Genomic DNA, 18,680 nt, shown 5'->3' on the forward strand with positions numbered 1-18,680 from the left:
CATCATTTTCGAAATCTGCGTCCCCTAAAACCTATAAAACGACATCCATGACGACTTTTATGACATAGTGCATGGGCGCCATCTTGGAATCCAAAATGGTCATCGTTTTCGAAATCTGCGCCCCCTAAATCCTATAAAACGACACCCATGACGACTTATATGACATAGTGCATGGCCACCATTTTGGAATCCACAATGGTCATCATTTTCTAAATCTGCGCCCCCCAAAACCTATAAAACGACACCCATGACGACTTTTATGGCATAGTGCATGGCCGCCATTTTGGATTCCAAAATGGTCATCATTTTCAAAATTGGAGCCCCCCAAAACCTATAAAACGACATCCATGACGACTTTTATGACATAGTGCATGGCCGCCATTTTGGATTCCAAAATGGTCATCATTTTCGATATCTGCGCCCCCCAAAACCTATAAAACGACACCCATGACGACTTTTATGACATAGTGCATGGCCGCCATTCTGAATTACAAAATGGTCATCATTTTCTAAATCGGGGCCCCCTAAAACCCATAAAACGACATCCATGACGAATTTTATGACATAGTGCATGGCCGCCATTTTGGAATCGAAAATGGTTATCATTTTCGAAATCTGCGCCCCTCAAAACCTATAAAACGACACCCATGACGACTTTTATGACATAGTGCATGGCCGCCATTCTGGATTCCAAAATGGTCATCATTTTCTAAATCTGCGCCCCCCAAAACCTATAAAACGACACCCATGACGACTTTTATGACATAGTGCATGGCCGCCATTCTGGATTCCAAAATGGTCATCATTTTCTAAATCTGCGCCCCCCAAAACCTATAAAACGACACCCATGACGACTTTTATGGCATAGTGCATGGCCGCCATTTTGGATTCCAAAATGGTCATCATTTTCAAAATTGGAGCCCCCCAAAACCTATAAAACGACATCCATGACGACTTTTATGACATAGTGCATGGCCGCCATTTTGGATTCCAAAATGGTCATCATTTTCGATATCTGCGCCCCCCAAAACCTATAAAACGACACCCATGACGACTTTTATGACATAGTGCATGGCCGCCATTCTGAATTACAAAATGGTCATCATTTTCTAAATCGGGGCCCCCTAAAACCCATAAAACGACATCCATGACGAATTTTATGACATAGTGCATGGCCGCCATTTTGGAATCGAAAATGGTTATCATTTTCGAAATCTGCGCCCCTCAAAACCTATAAAACGACACCCATGACGACTTTTATGACATAGTGCATGGCCGCCATTCTGGATTCCAAAATGGTCATCATTTTCTAAATCTGCGCCCCCCAAAACCTATAAAACGACACCCATGACGACTTTTATGACATAGTGCATGGCCGCCATTCTGGATTCCAAAATGGTCATCATTTTCTAAATCTGCGCCCCCCAAAACCTATAAAACGACATCCATGACGACTTTTATGACATAGTGCATGGCCGCCATCTTGGAATCCAAAATGGTCATCATTTTTGAAATCTGCGCCCCCCAAAACCTATAAAACGACACCCATGACGACTTTTATGACATAGTGTATGGCCGCCATTTTGGATTTCAAAATGGTCATCATTGTCTAAATCGGGGCCCCCTAAAACCTATAAAACGACATCCATGACGACTTTTATGACATAGTGCATGGCCGCCATCTTGGAATCCAAAATGGTCATCATTTTTGAAATCTGCGCCTCCTAAAACCTATAAAACGACACCCATGACGACTTTTATGGCATAGTGCATGGCCGCCATTTTGAACTCCAAAATGGTCATCATTTTCAAAATTGGGGCCCCCTAAAACGTATAAAACGACATCCATGACGACTTTTATGACACAGTGCATGGCGGCCATTTTGGATTCCAAAATGGTCATCATTTTCAAAATCGGCACTCCCTAAAAGCTATAAATCGACACCCATCTCGACTTTTATGACAAAGTGTTTGGCTACCATCTGCATGCAAGACATTTCTATTATTTTTACGTACCTACATAAATGGCCCCCTGTCAACTTCCAACCGAGATTTAATCGATAATTTATTCGATTAATGTTCAGATTAATTCAATTTCAATCTATGTTAGGTCGACTAAACTAATCGTGATTAAAATTTGAGAATTAACTTTTTTTATTCCATTAATTAGTCGAATAAACAGTTAATCTATTAAGTCCCATCTCTGACCACGGCATTTTTACACTTTGAGAATATCTGAAAACAAATGAACACAAGGAGCCATTTTGCAAATCCAATAACTTTGTTATTACTTTTGACAGCGCGTGTCATGTGTCTACACAGAGTCGACACAAAGTCGAAACATTTGCGACTACTTTGTGACTGCAATATTTCTCAGCCTTAAACCATATTTATACATCATAATTAACAAGTTTCGTAGTATGTAAAGCGTTATTTCTGTTATTTAAGTATAGTATACGCATCGAAGTACTAAAAATGCATCAAATAATATATTTATGAACACAGGCACTGAGAAGTAAACAATTTCATTTCCGGCTAAACTAAAACAATTTGGTGGCGCGTTGATTATATTACACTTAGTTTATCAAATCACTCGAGCAGTTTAATTCCCCATAATAATTTAAGTCCTATTGTAATATAAATGCAAACAATATATAATTACGTCTTGTAATCCGTTTTAGAGATGGCGTATTAATGTCACTTATTATTATTTAACTATTTTTCCATCTGACAGTTTCCATTTGACAGGAACAAAATGAACGAATGAACGAATGATTTTGGCATAAAGTAGTCGCAAACTAGTAACAATGTGTGCACACGGCGACCACACTTTATGTCACTTTGTGTCATGTGTCGACCCTTCCCCATTTCTGGTAACTGTGTCGACACGGCGACGACTCTGCGACTGGAATTGTGACCGAAACAGACGGTGTCGACACAAGATGTGTCTACACCGCGTCGTAACGGCGACTGGAAATGGTTGTATGGGCTGGCTACATGTAATATTGTCAAACATCAATGTCTGATAAAGTCACACATATTAACAAAAGTACGGCCCGCGCCAACTTCCTTATTCCTTAACTACTAATGTGGCCCTTGGTTGCTAAAAGGTTGCCGACCGCTGATCTAGAGTCAAAACCAAACCGCGGAGGATACTAATCGAGAACGTTAATGCTATAATAAATGAGTTTTTGAAAAAAAAAAACATTTTTGATACAAGCTTTTCTCGCCTTTCTTTCATCGTCGGGTGACAAAGCAATATTAAATATTATAGGACAATTTTTACACAGATCGACCTAGTTCCCTGGTAAGCTCAATAAGGCTTGTGTTGTGGGTACTAGACGACGATATATATAAATACTTATATATGTACATAGAAAACATCCATAACTCAGGAACAAATATTTGTGATAAACACACAAATTAATGCCCTTAACAGGATTCGAACCCGGGACCTCCTACGGGTACTGCTTCGTAGGCAGGGTCACTACCGACTAGGCTAGGAGGCCGTCGAAAAATATTATCTGATCTGATGATGGTGACAGGAGGTGGCCATGGGAACCCTGTGACTTTTACCTTACATATAACGAAAAATGTTTTTTTAATACAGTTGCTCAAAAAGTGCTACTTTACGTAGCTGTTTAGCGTGCGGAAAGTTGGTTATCTCGAACTAGTGCTTTTTACTTTTCCAATTTTTTTAAATTTATACTTGTTCCAATTCACGACTACTTATTGATGAGTGTTAATATTAGTTTCCTTTAAACGTCGTAATCAGCATAAAAACCTACCTTTAATGTAAGAATACGAAAAATATTACATATTTCATATTTAATTACTTACCTCTTCATCATTATAACACGTTTATTTTTTAATATTCAATATTGAAAATTCCGTTCTTAATAAGTTGACTGAATGGAACGGAATAGCTGCCAAACGCCCAATCGCCCATAGATATAATATACTTAAAGACGACGTCTAACCGAGCTGTCACTGTTACCACTTTTGTTTAGTGTACGATTAACAATGTTTTTCTTATTTTTTCGCAACTGTATTAAAAAACGTCGTTCGATACACGTGCGGAAATGTCATTCTTCACTCGTCCCGAGTCTTGCCACTCGCCTGCGGCTCGTGGCAAGAGATCTCGGTACTCGTGAAGTAATGACATACCTTCCGCACTAGCATCGAAATGTACTATTAAAGTACATATAGTGCTTTACCGCCCTAATGCGGTAACGAGCACTTTCCGTGTCTATGTCGAACAAAATAGATTTTTCCGAAACACTTTCCTTCTCAAAAAAAGGAAGCAAATGCAGAGATATGCATATTTTGTACATTGCTCTTATAATATCATATGAACTACATAATATATGTAGGTAGGGAAAGGAAACCCTCCCTAATATATGGCGCGACACGCACTTGGCCGGTCTATCGTAAATATATACAGCTATGTATTATATTGCCGAAGGATGACAAATGACTTTGAAAGCTTCTTCATCGAATCTGTCAAGGCGTGTCTACTCTTATATACTCGTACAACGTAATGAACGATCGATTTCCGCGAATCATCTGGAACTAGCGACGGCATCTCTCCTCGAAACAATTTGCGGTACTTTTTAGGTAGTGAATAGAATCAGGCGTTACTTTGCGGAATTCCATATTAATTAAAACCAAAATATTACTTTGCTAATCCGCGAAAAGACAACGTACTAGTCAACCAGTGCTAACCCGTTATACTTACTTGCGTATTTTTAACCGACTTCCAAATCTAAAAGGAGGAGGTTATCAATTCGGATGTATGTTTTTTTTTTTTTTTTTTTTTATGTTTGTTACTCCATATCTCCGTCATTACTGGGCCGATTTTGAAAATTCTTTTTTTGATTGAATGTATATGCATACAGATTGGTCCCGTTTTTGTCAAAACCCAGTTCTGATGATGGGATCCATGAGGAATCGAGGGAACTCCTCAAATCTTAAAGGCATACATATAGTGATTTTTGAGTTTTTATCAACGAATCAAGCATATACACCCAAAAAAGTGACATTTGATGAAGTGGAACTGCTGATGATGATCAGAACGGAACTCTTTAACGACGCATAGTTCACGGTTGGCGATTTGTCCTCTTCGTTATGTTTGTTAAGCAAGTTAAGTTTTTAAGCCACATTTTTGTCAAGCTCGAGTTCTGATGATGGGATCCATGAGGAATCAAGGGAACTCCTCAAATCTTAAAGGCATGCGTGTAGAGATTTTTGTATTTACATCAGAAAATCAAGCATTTTCATTAAAAACTGTTGCATTTGATGAAGTGGAACTGCTGATGATGATCAGAACAGTACTCTTCAACGACGCATAGTTCACGGTTGGCGATTTGTCCTCGTCGTTATGTTTGTTAAGCAAGTTAAGTTTTTAAGCCACATTTTTGTCAAGCTCGAGTTCTGATGATGGGATCCATGAGGAATCAAGGGAACTTCTCAAATCTTAAAGGCATGCGTATAGAGATTTTTGTATTTACATCAGAAAATCAAGCATTTTCATTAAAAACTGTTGCATTTGATGAAGTGGAACTGCTGATGATGATCATAACAGAACTCTTAAACGACGCATAGTTCATGTTTGGCGATTTTTCCTTTTCGTTATGTTCGTTAAGCAAGTTAAGTTTTTAAGCCACATTTTTGTCAAGCTCGAGTTCTGATGATGGGATCCATAAGGAATCGAGGGAACTCCTCAAATATTAAAGGCATACGTATAGATTTTTTTGTATTTTCATCATAAAATCAAGCATTTACATCAAAAACTGTCGCATTTGATGAAGTGGAACTGCTGATGATGACCAGAACAGAACTCTTCAATGACGCATGGTACACGTTTGGTGATTATGAATTTCGATTTTGACTTGGACTGGGACCCGGACTCGGACTCATACCCGGATCCGGTTCGGACCCGGATCCGGTTCGGACCCGGACCTGGACTCGGATCCGGATTCGGACCTGGACTCGGAATCGGACTCGGACCCGGACTCGGATCCGGACTCGGACCCGGTCTCGGATCCGGACACGGACCCGGACTCGGACCCGGACTCGGACCCGGACTCGGACCCGGACCTTGACCCAGAAAACCACTATGATACCTTAACTAAATAAACAACTATGATTACCTACCATAAAATTAATGTAGGTATAAAGTACGATGATGCCAATCTTACTAGCCTCTCCCGCTTAAACTACGGCATGCGCCATTAAGTGGGATAGGTTAGGTTTGAACTGCGATCCTCACAGAACCGAGCAAGGATTAGGTTAGGTTAGAACTGCGAGCCTTACAGAAACGAAATGCTACTTGAAAAGTGGATTTGATTAGGTTCGAACTGCGATCCGCACAGAACCGAACTGCTATCTGAGGAGTGGGTTAGGTTAGGCTAGAACTACGACCCTCATGGCTCCTCTTCACGATGGGCCAACGCCGGCCACTCCAAGGGACGCATTTATGCGTTAGAGGGAGCAAGTGATATTGCTATCTCATTCTACCGCATGGCTGCGTCCCTTGGAGTGGCCGGCGTTGGCCCATCCTGTAGAGGAGCCATTATACAGAAGCGAAATGCTAGTAGAAAAGTGGGTGGTTTTACCTCCTTTTTAACCGACTTCCAAATCCCAAAGGAGGAGGTTATCAATTCGGTTGTATGTTTTTTATTTTTATTTTTTTCATTTTTTTTTATTTTTTATGTTTGTTACTCCATATCTCCGTCATTACTGGACCGATTTTGAAAATTATTTTTTTGATTGTATGTTTATGCATACAGATTGGTCCCGTTTTTGTCAAAATCCAGTTCTGATGATGGGATCCATGAGGAATCGACGGAACTCCTCAAATCTTAAAGGCATACATATGGTGATTTTTGTGTTTTTATCAACAAATCAAGCATATACATTCAAAAACGTGACATTTGATGAAGTGGAACTGCTGATGATGATCAGAACGGAACTCTTCAACGACGCATAGTTCACCTTTGGCGATTTGTCCTCTTCGTTATGTTTGTTAAGCAAGTTAAGTTTTTAAGCCACAATTTTATCAAGCTTGAGTTCTGATGATGGGATCCATGAGAAATCGAGGGAACTCCTCAAATTTTAAAGGCATGCGTATAGAGATTTTTGTATTTTCATCAGAAAATCAAGCATTTTCATTAAAAACTGTCGCATTTGATGAAGTGGAACTGCTGATGATGATCAGAACGGAACTCTTCAACGACGCATAGTTCACGTTTGGCGATTTGTCCTTTTCGTTATGTTTGTTAAGCAAGTTTAGTTTTTAAGCCAAATTTCTGTCAAGCTCGAGTTCTGATGATGGGATCCATGAGAAATCGAGGGAACTCCTCAAATTTTAAAGGCATGCGTATAGAGATTTTTGTATTTTCATCATAAAATCAAGCATTTACATTAAAAACTGTCGCATTTGATGAAGTGGAACTGCTGATGATGATCAGAACAGAACTCTTCAACGACGCATAGTACATGTTTGGTGATTTCGAATTTCGATTTTGACTTGGACTGGGACCCGGACTCATACCCGGATCCGGTTCGGACCCGGACTCGGACTCGGACTCGGACCCGGACTCGGACCCGGACTCGGACCCGGACTCGGACCCGGACTCGGACCCGGACTCGGACCCGGACTCGGACCCGGACCCGGACTTGGACCGGGACTCGGACCCGGACTCTGACTCAGAGACCCGGACCTTGACCCGGAAAACCACTATGATACCTAAACTAAATAAACCACTATGATTACCTACCATAAAATGTGGGTATGATGATGCCAAACCCCTCCCGCTCAAACTCCCGTACACCGCACCGCATGCGCCGTTAAGTGGGTTAGGTTAGGTTTGAACTGCGATTCTCACAGAACCGAACAAAAGTGGGTTAGGTTTGGTTAGAACTGCGAGTCTTACAGAAACGAAATGCTACTAGAAAAGTGGGTTTGATTAGGTTCGAACTGCGATCCTCACAGAACCGAACTGCTATCAGAGAAGTGGGTTAGGTTAGGCTAGATAACTACGACCCTTACGGAAACGAAATGCTAGTAGAAAGTAGGTACTGGTTTTACCTCCTTTTCTACATAGTGCACCATCTACCATAATCTTTCACCGGGCCCCATAGAAGTCGGTTTTTTTTTCCTAAAAATTATCTACATAGTGTACCATCTACAATAATCTTTCATCGGCCCCCATGGAAGTCGGTTTTTTTTTCTTAAAAATTATTTACATGCAATTATAGTATGAATTATCTCAGGTGATTTTTTCAGCCTCTGACCCTAATCTGTTAAACAAAAGGTATTGTTTCCTTTATGCAGTGGTTATAATGCTTACTGCTAATAGCCCCGACGTAAGTAACGGGAACAAGCCCGTTTAAAAAGAAAATTTACCGTTCTAATTATATGGTTCAGATTCATGAAACAGCCCATTCGGAGATAACACGTTTTTGTTATCTCCAAAAACAAGACCACCCTGATTGTTTTCTGAACAAGCTATCATATGAATTTGAACCTTAATACTATCACGATAGTTGCTTTTTAAACGACATGGTTGCTTTGGCACGTGCTGTAGACCGCTCTTAAAAGAAACAAAGGCTTTTGTTTAACGGATTAGCACCCGAACTCGAAAAAATCACCTGAGATAATTCATACTATAATGTAATGTACGTTTTAGGGTTCCGTGTAGTCAACTAGGAATATAAGGGATATTAGTTTCGGCATGTCCGTCTATCCGTCCGTGGCGGCGGTCACGCGGCGTGCGAATTAGGGTAACATTCCATTTCCAACCCACACACGCTCACGTACGCACGTCACCGCGCGCCGCACTGTCAATTTTTACGATAGTTACAAGCTACGTAGTAGGTGCCTACCTACTATTGAATTTCTTTAATTAAACATGTAGTGTTTATTATGTATGACAAATGTATAGTTTTAAATATCTATCTATTTGAAATAGGTAGCAATTTTTTAATTTCTTTTGGTAAATGTTTATTTTAACGAGAGTAAGTTAACTTTACACCGGAAAATGCCTACTCATTTTTGCTCTGGTTAACTTATAATTAATTACCTGTATTGATGGGGTTTCTATTATTTTTCTTTATAGTATAACATTAATCTCTATCTGGTTTTAAATTACACGAAGTTTTAAAACTAATTCTTACTGGGATTATTGCGCGGCTTATAAAACGGCGTAAACCCTGCGGTTACTGCAGGGACATATGACCTTTTAAAAAGACTATTTCGCAAACACTAACGCATAATTATTGGAATATTAGGTATAATTTAAGATTTAGCTTTCCTTTTATTTCACTCCGCTGTTTACGTAGGTATTTATTTATCATTTCTAAGCGTCAGCAACCCTAGCGTTGTGCCGGTGCGCGCGGCGCGGGGAGCGGCGCGCTGAAGGTCACTCCATTGTATTTTTGTGTAGGTATCAAAACGGTAGGTATTTGCGTTTTGTTTGAGAGATAAGTATCTGTTCGTAAGAACTATTATATAATCTGTGCAATGACAGCGACGCGTTCAGTACCGGTAGTGCAGCTGCGGTTAGAAATGGAATGTTACCATATGGAACCGCCGAGAAAACGCATGCGTATGTGCATAAGGGCTCTTAACGTAACAGCTTAAAAAAAACAAATTGAGAAGGGATTCGCAATCGTCTGTGAAATTTAAAAGGAGAACGTTGGGAAAACCTTGCATAAAGGGTTGATGCTTAAACACAAACTAACGCTGCCGTGACCTTACCGGTTAGTCATAATACCCCGAATAACATTAATAATTGATATATTATAATTTATAGAGACATTATATGTTTTACATGATAGTTTTCAAGTTTTGTTCATATTTTGCATACCATTTATGGTTAAACATGAAACCTATCGCATGAACACCGATGTACCTGGTAATGTTTATAGCAAATAATAGTACATTATTGTCGAGGTTCGGAAGTAGCTACTTGCAGGCTGAGGATTCGTTTTAAACGGACGACCTTGGGAGTCCGTTTAATTGAATCCGAAGCCAGCAAGTAGCCTTCCAGCCGAGTCATATATAGTGCTTTTCTCAAAAATGGTGCAAGAAATATAAATATCATAGAAATATTTTACAAAAGCAACGTTGTTACGTATATATTTTCACAGAAGAAAGCCCTTGCCGCCTTTTTATTTTTTTAATAAAAATATAGAAGTGTATTTTTCTGCCGAAAATACGCCAACCTATTTGAGACAACTAAATAGTCGCGGTACTAATCATCTGTTTGGCTGTTTAAAGCGCCTGTGCCTTCAATTGATATGGCCATTTCAACTTTTAAAAAGTTTGGAACTCGACAAATAATGGAATTTGTATGCAACATTGCAGTCCCAAAATCGAGACTGCAATGTATTTAACTTTTTAATTTTTGACTGACCATAAACTAAACGCTTCGCGACCAATTTTTTAGACAGCAAGGTCGACTTTGCCGTCCATTTTTGAGAAAAAGATTTTTATTCTTCTTATTCTTAAAATATTTTATACTTAAACGAATTATAGCCACTCGCTAATAACGCCTTATTTATAGCTGGACAAAATTAGATCGTTAATTATCACAATTTTAAATTACCCGCTTTATACCCTTTTTTATTACCTACTTTATAAAATGAACAATTATAATCTACACCTACACACAGTTTAAACAAAAACATCTCGTTATACGTGAATACATAGGGTGATACAGCCCTCTGTACGGACATGATGGTCGTTCTTGTCCACGTGACAGCGTGATAAAACGGTGTCCGTCATTTTCTATCCCACGGTGTTAAAAAGTAACAGTTATTTTATCACGTGGATAAAGATAGCTATCCATAATACGCCGGCTGTTTGACATAAAGTTTTTAGTCATAATGTATTGTTTGCCATATTATCATTTGTCATAATTCCGAAACCGTTAATTTTTCAGTATTTTCATAAGGTTATATCCTATAGATAGATCAGGTTAGGTTTGTTTTATGGTAATCCTGAAAAGTTACACGTTTCTGAGAAAAACAAATTATGACTAACGAAAATGCGGACATACATTATGACTTAAGACTTTTTGGGAAACAATAGAGATCGACTCGGGTGATATTTGTGCGTTGTAACTTGATAGGTCATACTGAACAACTTTTCCTATGGCACCAAGGCCGAAATCGAAAAAAAAAATTGGCTGTCCCATAGCACCGCCACACCACTGGATGGCTTTGTCGCTTTTGCTTTAATACAGGGTGATTCAGGAGACGTGAGCAGGACTAACACTGCTCATTTCGTAAATTATAAGCAACTGTTTCGTATCAGTATTAGTGAGATTAACGTTAATTTTCTAGTCGTGTTGAAAAAAAAAGTTATTGATTTATTTACGACATGCATGGTCACCCTACAATTAGAATACTAAACTACCGATATTGTGTGTCAAATTGAATGTCATCACGGTCTGGTTACTTTTGATAACTCGTATCTCACTCAAGTTTGACAGTTTATTTTGTTCGTAATCATAATGCTGTCATTACGGTTAAAGAGGTTTTATGTTTATTAATTAGGTCTTGTAGGGTGACCATGATTGTAGAGAATTAAATTTGCCCTCGCCAAAAAGTTAAAAAATAGTAAAAAGTGTGGTTGTTTCACCTAAATACGACGGTGAGCGATCAATTATCAGTTACTGAATGTGCAGGGTTAGTCCTGCTCACGTCTCATGAATCACCCTGTATGTATATGACATTTAGGTATTTCTGTCCCATAGAAATCAGCGGCATCACATAAGCCGGAACGGTCGAAACTGTTGAAAAGTCGAAACAGTCAAATTTTTTTCGCGATATCGGCATTGGCCTCATAATAAAAGTTGTTCAGTATGATCTATAAAGTCACTACGCAGAGTATGGCTGCATGGTAAAACACGTTCATTGCGGTAGGGGGTCGAAAGACCCTATGCAAAGTATGGTTAATTACGAGTTATACTATTAATTGCCGCAGCGAAGGTGTTAAAATTTCATCTTGTACATATAATAAATAATATATAGGTACGTCAATATTACAGACTAACACAAACAACAAATAATCAAAACACATCCGAACATTATTATTTATATAGTAATTATTCCATCATGCCTAAATCACTAGATGAAAAAGCGACTGTGAAAACATCAAACAAAAAACCAATTACAGATAATAAATAGGGCAATTTTCGATTCCGTCGTTCTTTCATTCATGAGTCCATTGGCGCATTGCAGTTCAGTGGAGAGCAGAGGGCCTACCGCGAACCACGTTCGACGTGTTGCCTCTCTGTCGCACTTGTAAATTCGTACGTATGTGTGACAGGGAGGCAACACGCCGAACGTGGATCGCGGTAGACCCTCTGGAGAGCACCGGGGCTACGCGTGGGTGACCTGAGATTCCGGTGTGGGAGGAAAATGTCGCTACGTATTCGTAGGTGGAAAAAGTAAAACATACGACTTAAGGAAAAACAATTGATTAATAATAGAGGCAGACAACAGACGGTCTTATCGCTAAAAAGTAATCTCTTCCAGGCTAGCTACCTAGTAAATTAAGCCGTAAGTATTTACTAATTTTAGTTAGTATGTCTCACGACTCTCACGACGGTTTATATAATTTATTTATTAGCCTAGAGTGTCCCACTGCTGGGCAAAGGCCTCCCTCCTCCCTTTCCACGTATCCCGGTCTTGACCCGCCTCCCACCAGTTCCTATCGAAGGCGTCAAGGTCATCTTGCCAAGCTTTGCAGCGACCACGGGTTTAATGTGGGACCCAATTGGTTGTTAAAGCCCACAAGTCACAGGACGGTTTTTTTAATTATTTAGGCAATATTAAATAATAAATACGACATCCATAAAGCTTCAAAAATTCTTGTGTGGACAATATTATAACCCACGCACAATTCCCTTAAAAAGCAAAGCATAAAAACGATCGCACCGAAAGAAATTAGCAGGTGTCATTTACAATTACCACGGATGATACAGCGCAGCCACAGCCGGACAGCCGACTGCCGTGATATCCTGACACTATCCAACACTATTATCTCCGTCTGTTTCAGAAGAACCAATATAAGTTTGAACAGTGTGCCCTTTTGATTTACTATTTTTGATTAGATATTATTGATAAAAATAGCACCAGGGTCATTCTTTGATTTGGTGTTTAGCAGTAGTATATAATTAAGTTGCGGGGTTTTTCTCTCAGGACATATTCTATCTGAGAGGCTATTGTGACTGTGAGCTACCTACTTTGGAAAGGTAAGAAATAGTGATGTACCGACTATTGATTTGGCCGACTAGCCGACTAGCCGACTAATCGGCGCTCGGATGGCCGATTAGTCGGCTAGTCGGCCAGATCATTATTTTCGTCTAAGTTCACTTAAAAAACAATCGTTTTACCCCTTTCGTCGCGTTATTCTTCATATTACAGTAACGCTAAAAAATAAAATAAATAAAAAAATCCTAAGGCTATATTTCATATGAAAACCTGACAATCTGACATAAGAAAGCGACGACACGGTCGATAATTCGAACAAAAGTTTTCGTAAGCACCCTAAATAGGAATTTGGGTAAAATAGGTGAAAAGCTTATATGTAGTAAATATTTGCTTTTTATTTCCATTTGCCCTGTTTTTCTGTCATTTATAAAGTGCCGACTAATCGGCCATTTTTGCCGACTAATCGCCGACTACAAATGAGGCCGGATAGTCAGCTTTCCCGACTATAGTTCGTTTTTTTAGCATTAGAAATTAGGTAAACAATCTTGATGTGTCTTTTAATTTAAAAACACATTTTAAAAATAAGTTACGGCAAATACGTAACAATTATGAATCTAATACGATCATTTATATTCTCCTGCTTTCATAAGTGATAGTTTTTGATTTTTAAAAAGCGTTTTTCAATTAAATGACATGCCAAAATCGCTTACCTTCTTTCAAGTTCTTTCTAATGCTAAAAAAACGAACTATAGTCGACGACTAGTCGGTACATCCCTAGACTAAGAAACTTTTCAATGAAAAGTCATCGGCATATCAAGCAGTTGCTTGTTGAATAAATACAAGATACAATGTAAATAATAGTCCTCGTTTCGAGTTACATATTATTACTGACGACCGGTCTGGCCTAGTGGGTGGTTGACCCTGCCTTTGAAGCCGATGGTCCCGGGTTCGAATCCTGGTAAGGGCATTTATTTGTATGATGATATAAATATTTGTTCCTGAGTCATGGTTGTTTTCTATGTATTTAAGTATTTATATATTACATAATAATTATATCGTTGTCTAAGTACCCACAACACAAGCCTTCTTGAGCTTACCGTGGGGCTTAGTCAATTTGTGTAAAAATGTCCTATAAAAAAAAATATTATTACTTTGCTGAGTATTAATAAACCTTGAATCGTGATCAACCACTCAAATTGTACGATCTTAATGAATTCTTAGAGTGTTCTTGACCGAAGCGAAAGAAGTTAAATTTAAATTATTTTGTACGTCAATTTTAGCGAAGAAAATGCCATGGTTTAGACATTTTGCTAATGGGATTCCGATTGAGGTCAAATTCAGAGCTGAAACTCACCTCTGTAGTAGGGTTGCCAACCGTACTATTATTATATAGTACATACTATATTTTGGCTCTCTGTACTATATACTTTTGGAAAAATGAAATACTATATTTCCGATTAAACGTATATTACACTCAAGTTTAATTTTTTATCTAAAATTACTATATTTTTTGAAATGTACTAGGTATATTTTTGATGCCTTATTTTAGAAAATACTATAATTATTCCACCAAAAAAAAGTCGGCAACCCTACCTCTGAAAGAACCCTTCTCTATTAGTCAAAGTTGGAGGGTGGAATATGTACAGTCACCATTAGGTATATCGGAGCAGCCAAGGCACTCACAAATATCTTAACACGCCTCTGTAGAATTTCTTCTCAGAGCCAACCCAGCCAATAGACTACGCAATCTGATTTTCTGCCGTTTCTTATTGTAAGAAACCTTTGTTGGATTCAAATTTTTGTTCGCAATCACGATGAATTCGTAAAATCAACAATGGTTGTTTACAAAGAAATAAAATATAGAGGTCAAGATCTAAAAAACAACTTTCTTTAATCTAGCTAACAAATTTAGCCGTAGCCGACGTACGTACCGTAAAATGAAGATTTATAATAAAAATGGTAGGTAGGTACTTATTATATATTACCCACAAAATTATTATTAATTAAAAAGGATAGATCCTGTTATTTTACATTTTTTAGTTGAGTTTTGGGCTATAACCGCGAAAATCGAAGTTCGCAAATTGCGGGGATTTTTCTCTGTCACTCTAATTACGCCTTCATTGGAGTAAAAGAGAAAGATCCCCGCAATTTGCGAATGTCGGTTTTCGCGGTAGCCGCTCAGAACAGAACCAAGATAAGGCTGCAACGATTTTAATAGCACAGGCAATGCAAGTGTTAGGTATTTTAAACTTCAAACTTCTATAAAATTATGACGTATAAATACTGCATACACTAAGTACATATTGTACCTACTGCGTATGCTATCCAAATCTCTGCAGACTTTTCTTTCAAAGAAAAAATTCTTTCAAAGTGCCGATATCTAAAGTTTAACCGAATATAATGCCTGTTGTAAAAACTACATACATATTCATATTTTCACTGTATTTTGTAAAGCAGTGGAAAGAAGAGTACAAAGTAGAAGAAGTAGTAGGTAGGGTAATTCGCCAGTAACTCGCCGCCGGCCAATAACTAGCCACCCTAAACTAAAAATAAGGGTTCCATTTTTTGCCATTTGGCTACGGAACCCTAAAAATGAATCCTAACAGGTGGTCAGTTAGTGGCGAATCACCCTACCTACTTAAAATATTTTCATGCATGACATTGAGCAAGATTAAGTAGGTATTTAGGTCAAACACATTTTAGAAAAAGGTCACTCCTGTGGACAATACAATCAAAGTCAGGTGTGGCTCACTCCGCGATTTCGTCGCTTTGCTGCAGGTAGCTAAAAGTACATCCGTTTCACCGCAATTTTAGCGGCCATATCTGTGCTGATCGTAACAGACGCGTTTTGTTAGAGAGTGAGTCTTCTGTACCTAGTACTATTATTTATTCTGTGTCAAAGTTAACGCTCTGGTACAAGTGGTAGGTACAGATATATCCAGGTTTTCCTATTTGCGTCTCAAGTACTGAAAGAATGTATCCCGCCTGTAGCATACAAATTAGCTTTAGGATGCAGCATACAAATTAGCTTTAGGGGCCCGATTCGGATTTTGAAATAGACATCTATAGATATCTTTTAGTCATCACCAAGATACGATAACGATAAGTTTAAGATCTAACCGATCTAACCTATCAAATTTGACATTTGCGCGATTCTGGAGATACTCTTGAACGTTTTCCACAGGATATGACTTAGAGATCCAATTCACATCTAATAGATATCTTACTGTATCTAACGTAAAAGTGACATTATTTGCCCGAATTGCGCTGCAAAAGAGAACTAGTTGATATCTAAACTATAACGTATCTAAAATGGATCTAGTACGTGTCGTCTCTTGTGAATATCTTGAAGTTCGAATACGGCAGTAGGTTCTCTTAACTTCTCGATGTCAACAGGAAAGGCGCGAACGGGTACACCATACTATGAAACGTATGACCCATTTAGTAATTTTACCGCATATCATAATACATAATTATTTAACTCTAAACCGACCGCTGCCGTAGCTAAAAATTACGAATTAAAATAGTCTCCAAATTAACGGAGACAATCCCATAAATCAGTGTCGTAATGCAAGCGTTTAAGTATATCGTAAATCGGGAAACGCGTGAATCTGGGAATTATAGCAAAATTAAACTTACCGTTCGATTAAGAAGTTGATTTAGTAGGAACTGAGTGTAAACATTAAACACAAACAAAAAAATGTAACGCAATCGAAATGTTCACTTCACTTTTGTTTAAAGTTAGTGTCGGAAAGTTGCAGGAAAAGCGGAGACGCGCGAGCTTTCAGTACAACCAACCTGCCCCGCTGAAAGAGCGCGAGCGACTGATCGCATCGCTACGTGCCGCAGCGCTACGTTTCAGCTTCAAGCTTTCAGAACTACGAAATTGGGTTGCGAACCATACATTGTCTGTTTTCATAACAGTCTTGCAGGGTGTAACTAACTAGCGTATACCCGACAGCGCGAGTTTAGACACAATAGTTACACTAAGTTAAATTAGTGAATAACCAACTCAAACTTTGCACTAAATTGACACTTTTTAGTCTATCTAGACTTCTAGAGGTTAAAATGCACTGTCAAGTCTCAACGATAACGAGAGGCTTTCCTAGCGGATGAGACCGTAATAAGAACTGATGTTCATCTTCAAGTATTCTATGTTAGAACGAATTTAGGATATATAATTCTAAAACAACTTTTTGCACATCGCTAAATCGCCTATAAAATAAAGAAAAAAAGTGCTAAAAATGTGTAAGATAAAAATAAACATACTTATAATCTTCGTCATTTGTGATTTACTTAGATTGATGTCTGTGAACAAATGAGAAACGCGATTTATCTCTAAAAAGGGACACAATCTGCCAAAATGGCAAACGAATGTTTTGGAGCCAATCAGTCTGGGGGCTGCGACCCCGAGGCGTTTAACGACACCAATTCGGAAAGTCTGGCGCCACAGTTAAACTGCCTTTAATTTGTCGAGCCGTTGGAAAAAGCAATTCAGCATCAGGTTTAAGGGGTCTACACATGGAGCAATTTTGGCTTCGATGTTTCGTTGCAATGTACAAACTTAGCCATGCCCACTGATTTAGACGTGGTTTGGATGTACTTTACCTACTTATGGCTATCTTGTATGGAATGGAGGGAAGGATTATTCAGCGGCTATTATTTTATGTAGAAAAATTGGGAGTAGTGTATATATAGTTATGCTACGATATCCAGTACCGTCTTTGCCATAAGGGCATGCGGAGCCCGCGTGCGCAGGGCTCCCATCCTCAGGGGGGCCGAAGGACAGGCAGTAACAGTATATTTGATTACTCATAATAACTAGAAGATCATAGTAGAAAAATGTTAGTTTAATTCGATTTCTTTACTTTCCAAAAGGGCCCCAAAGTCTTATTTGCCTAAGGGCCCCAGCATAATTTAAGACGGCCCTGACAATATCGATCAAAACACTCATTTCGCAATCTTAAGATATGTTAGAATTCCCCAAAAACTGCTAATTCATCAAAAACTGATCAGCATGATTGAAGTCGCCACGAAGGGAAGTAAAATGTTGGTCTAAGTTGATGGAGAACAGCCAGAGGAATTTTCAGTGATTACGGGACTGAAACAGGGCGATGCTGTCACCCATGCCCATTACGTTTTACGTCCTAAAGAATTTTTTGTCACTTGAAGGAGGACTAGAACTAAATGGAAGCCGTAAGGTGCTGGGCTACGGACATAACGCAGGATGTATTAGCCCAGAAGGTCTACCGCGAACCACGTTCGACGTGTTGTCTCCCTGTCACACTTACGTACGAATTTACAAGTGCGACAGAAAGGCAACACGTCGAACGTGGTTCGCGGTAAACCCTCTGCTTGGAGCCTCTGTAGACGAAGTGCGGTACGTCAATGTTCTAGCACCACACGAAAAGACTGCAGAGCTATAGATAAAAATCTTAAAAATACCCGCATTG

General features: G+C 38.9%; 1 protein-coding gene across 2 annotated transcripts in view; it reads right to left on the reverse strand.

Moving 5' to 3' along the window:
- The window catches only part of LOC134666754 (serine/threonine-protein phosphatase rdgC), a 156,459-nt gene extending 139,419 nt beyond the window's left edge, over positions 1-17,040 (reverse strand). For both annotated transcript variants that reach the window (XM_063524028.1, XM_063524027.1), the window contains exon 1: positions 16,867-17,040. The gene's annotated coding sequence lies outside the window, so the exon portion shown is untranslated. The remainder of the gene's footprint in view (positions 1-16,866) is intronic.
- Positions 17,041-18,680: the final 1,640 nt, after the last annotated feature.

Source organism: Cydia fagiglandana, chromosome 8 (genome assembly GCF_963556715.1).
Source record: "Cydia fagiglandana chromosome 8, ilCydFagi1.1, whole genome shotgun sequence".
NCBI lineage: Eukaryota > Metazoa > Arthropoda > Insecta > Lepidoptera > Tortricidae > Cydia > Cydia fagiglandana.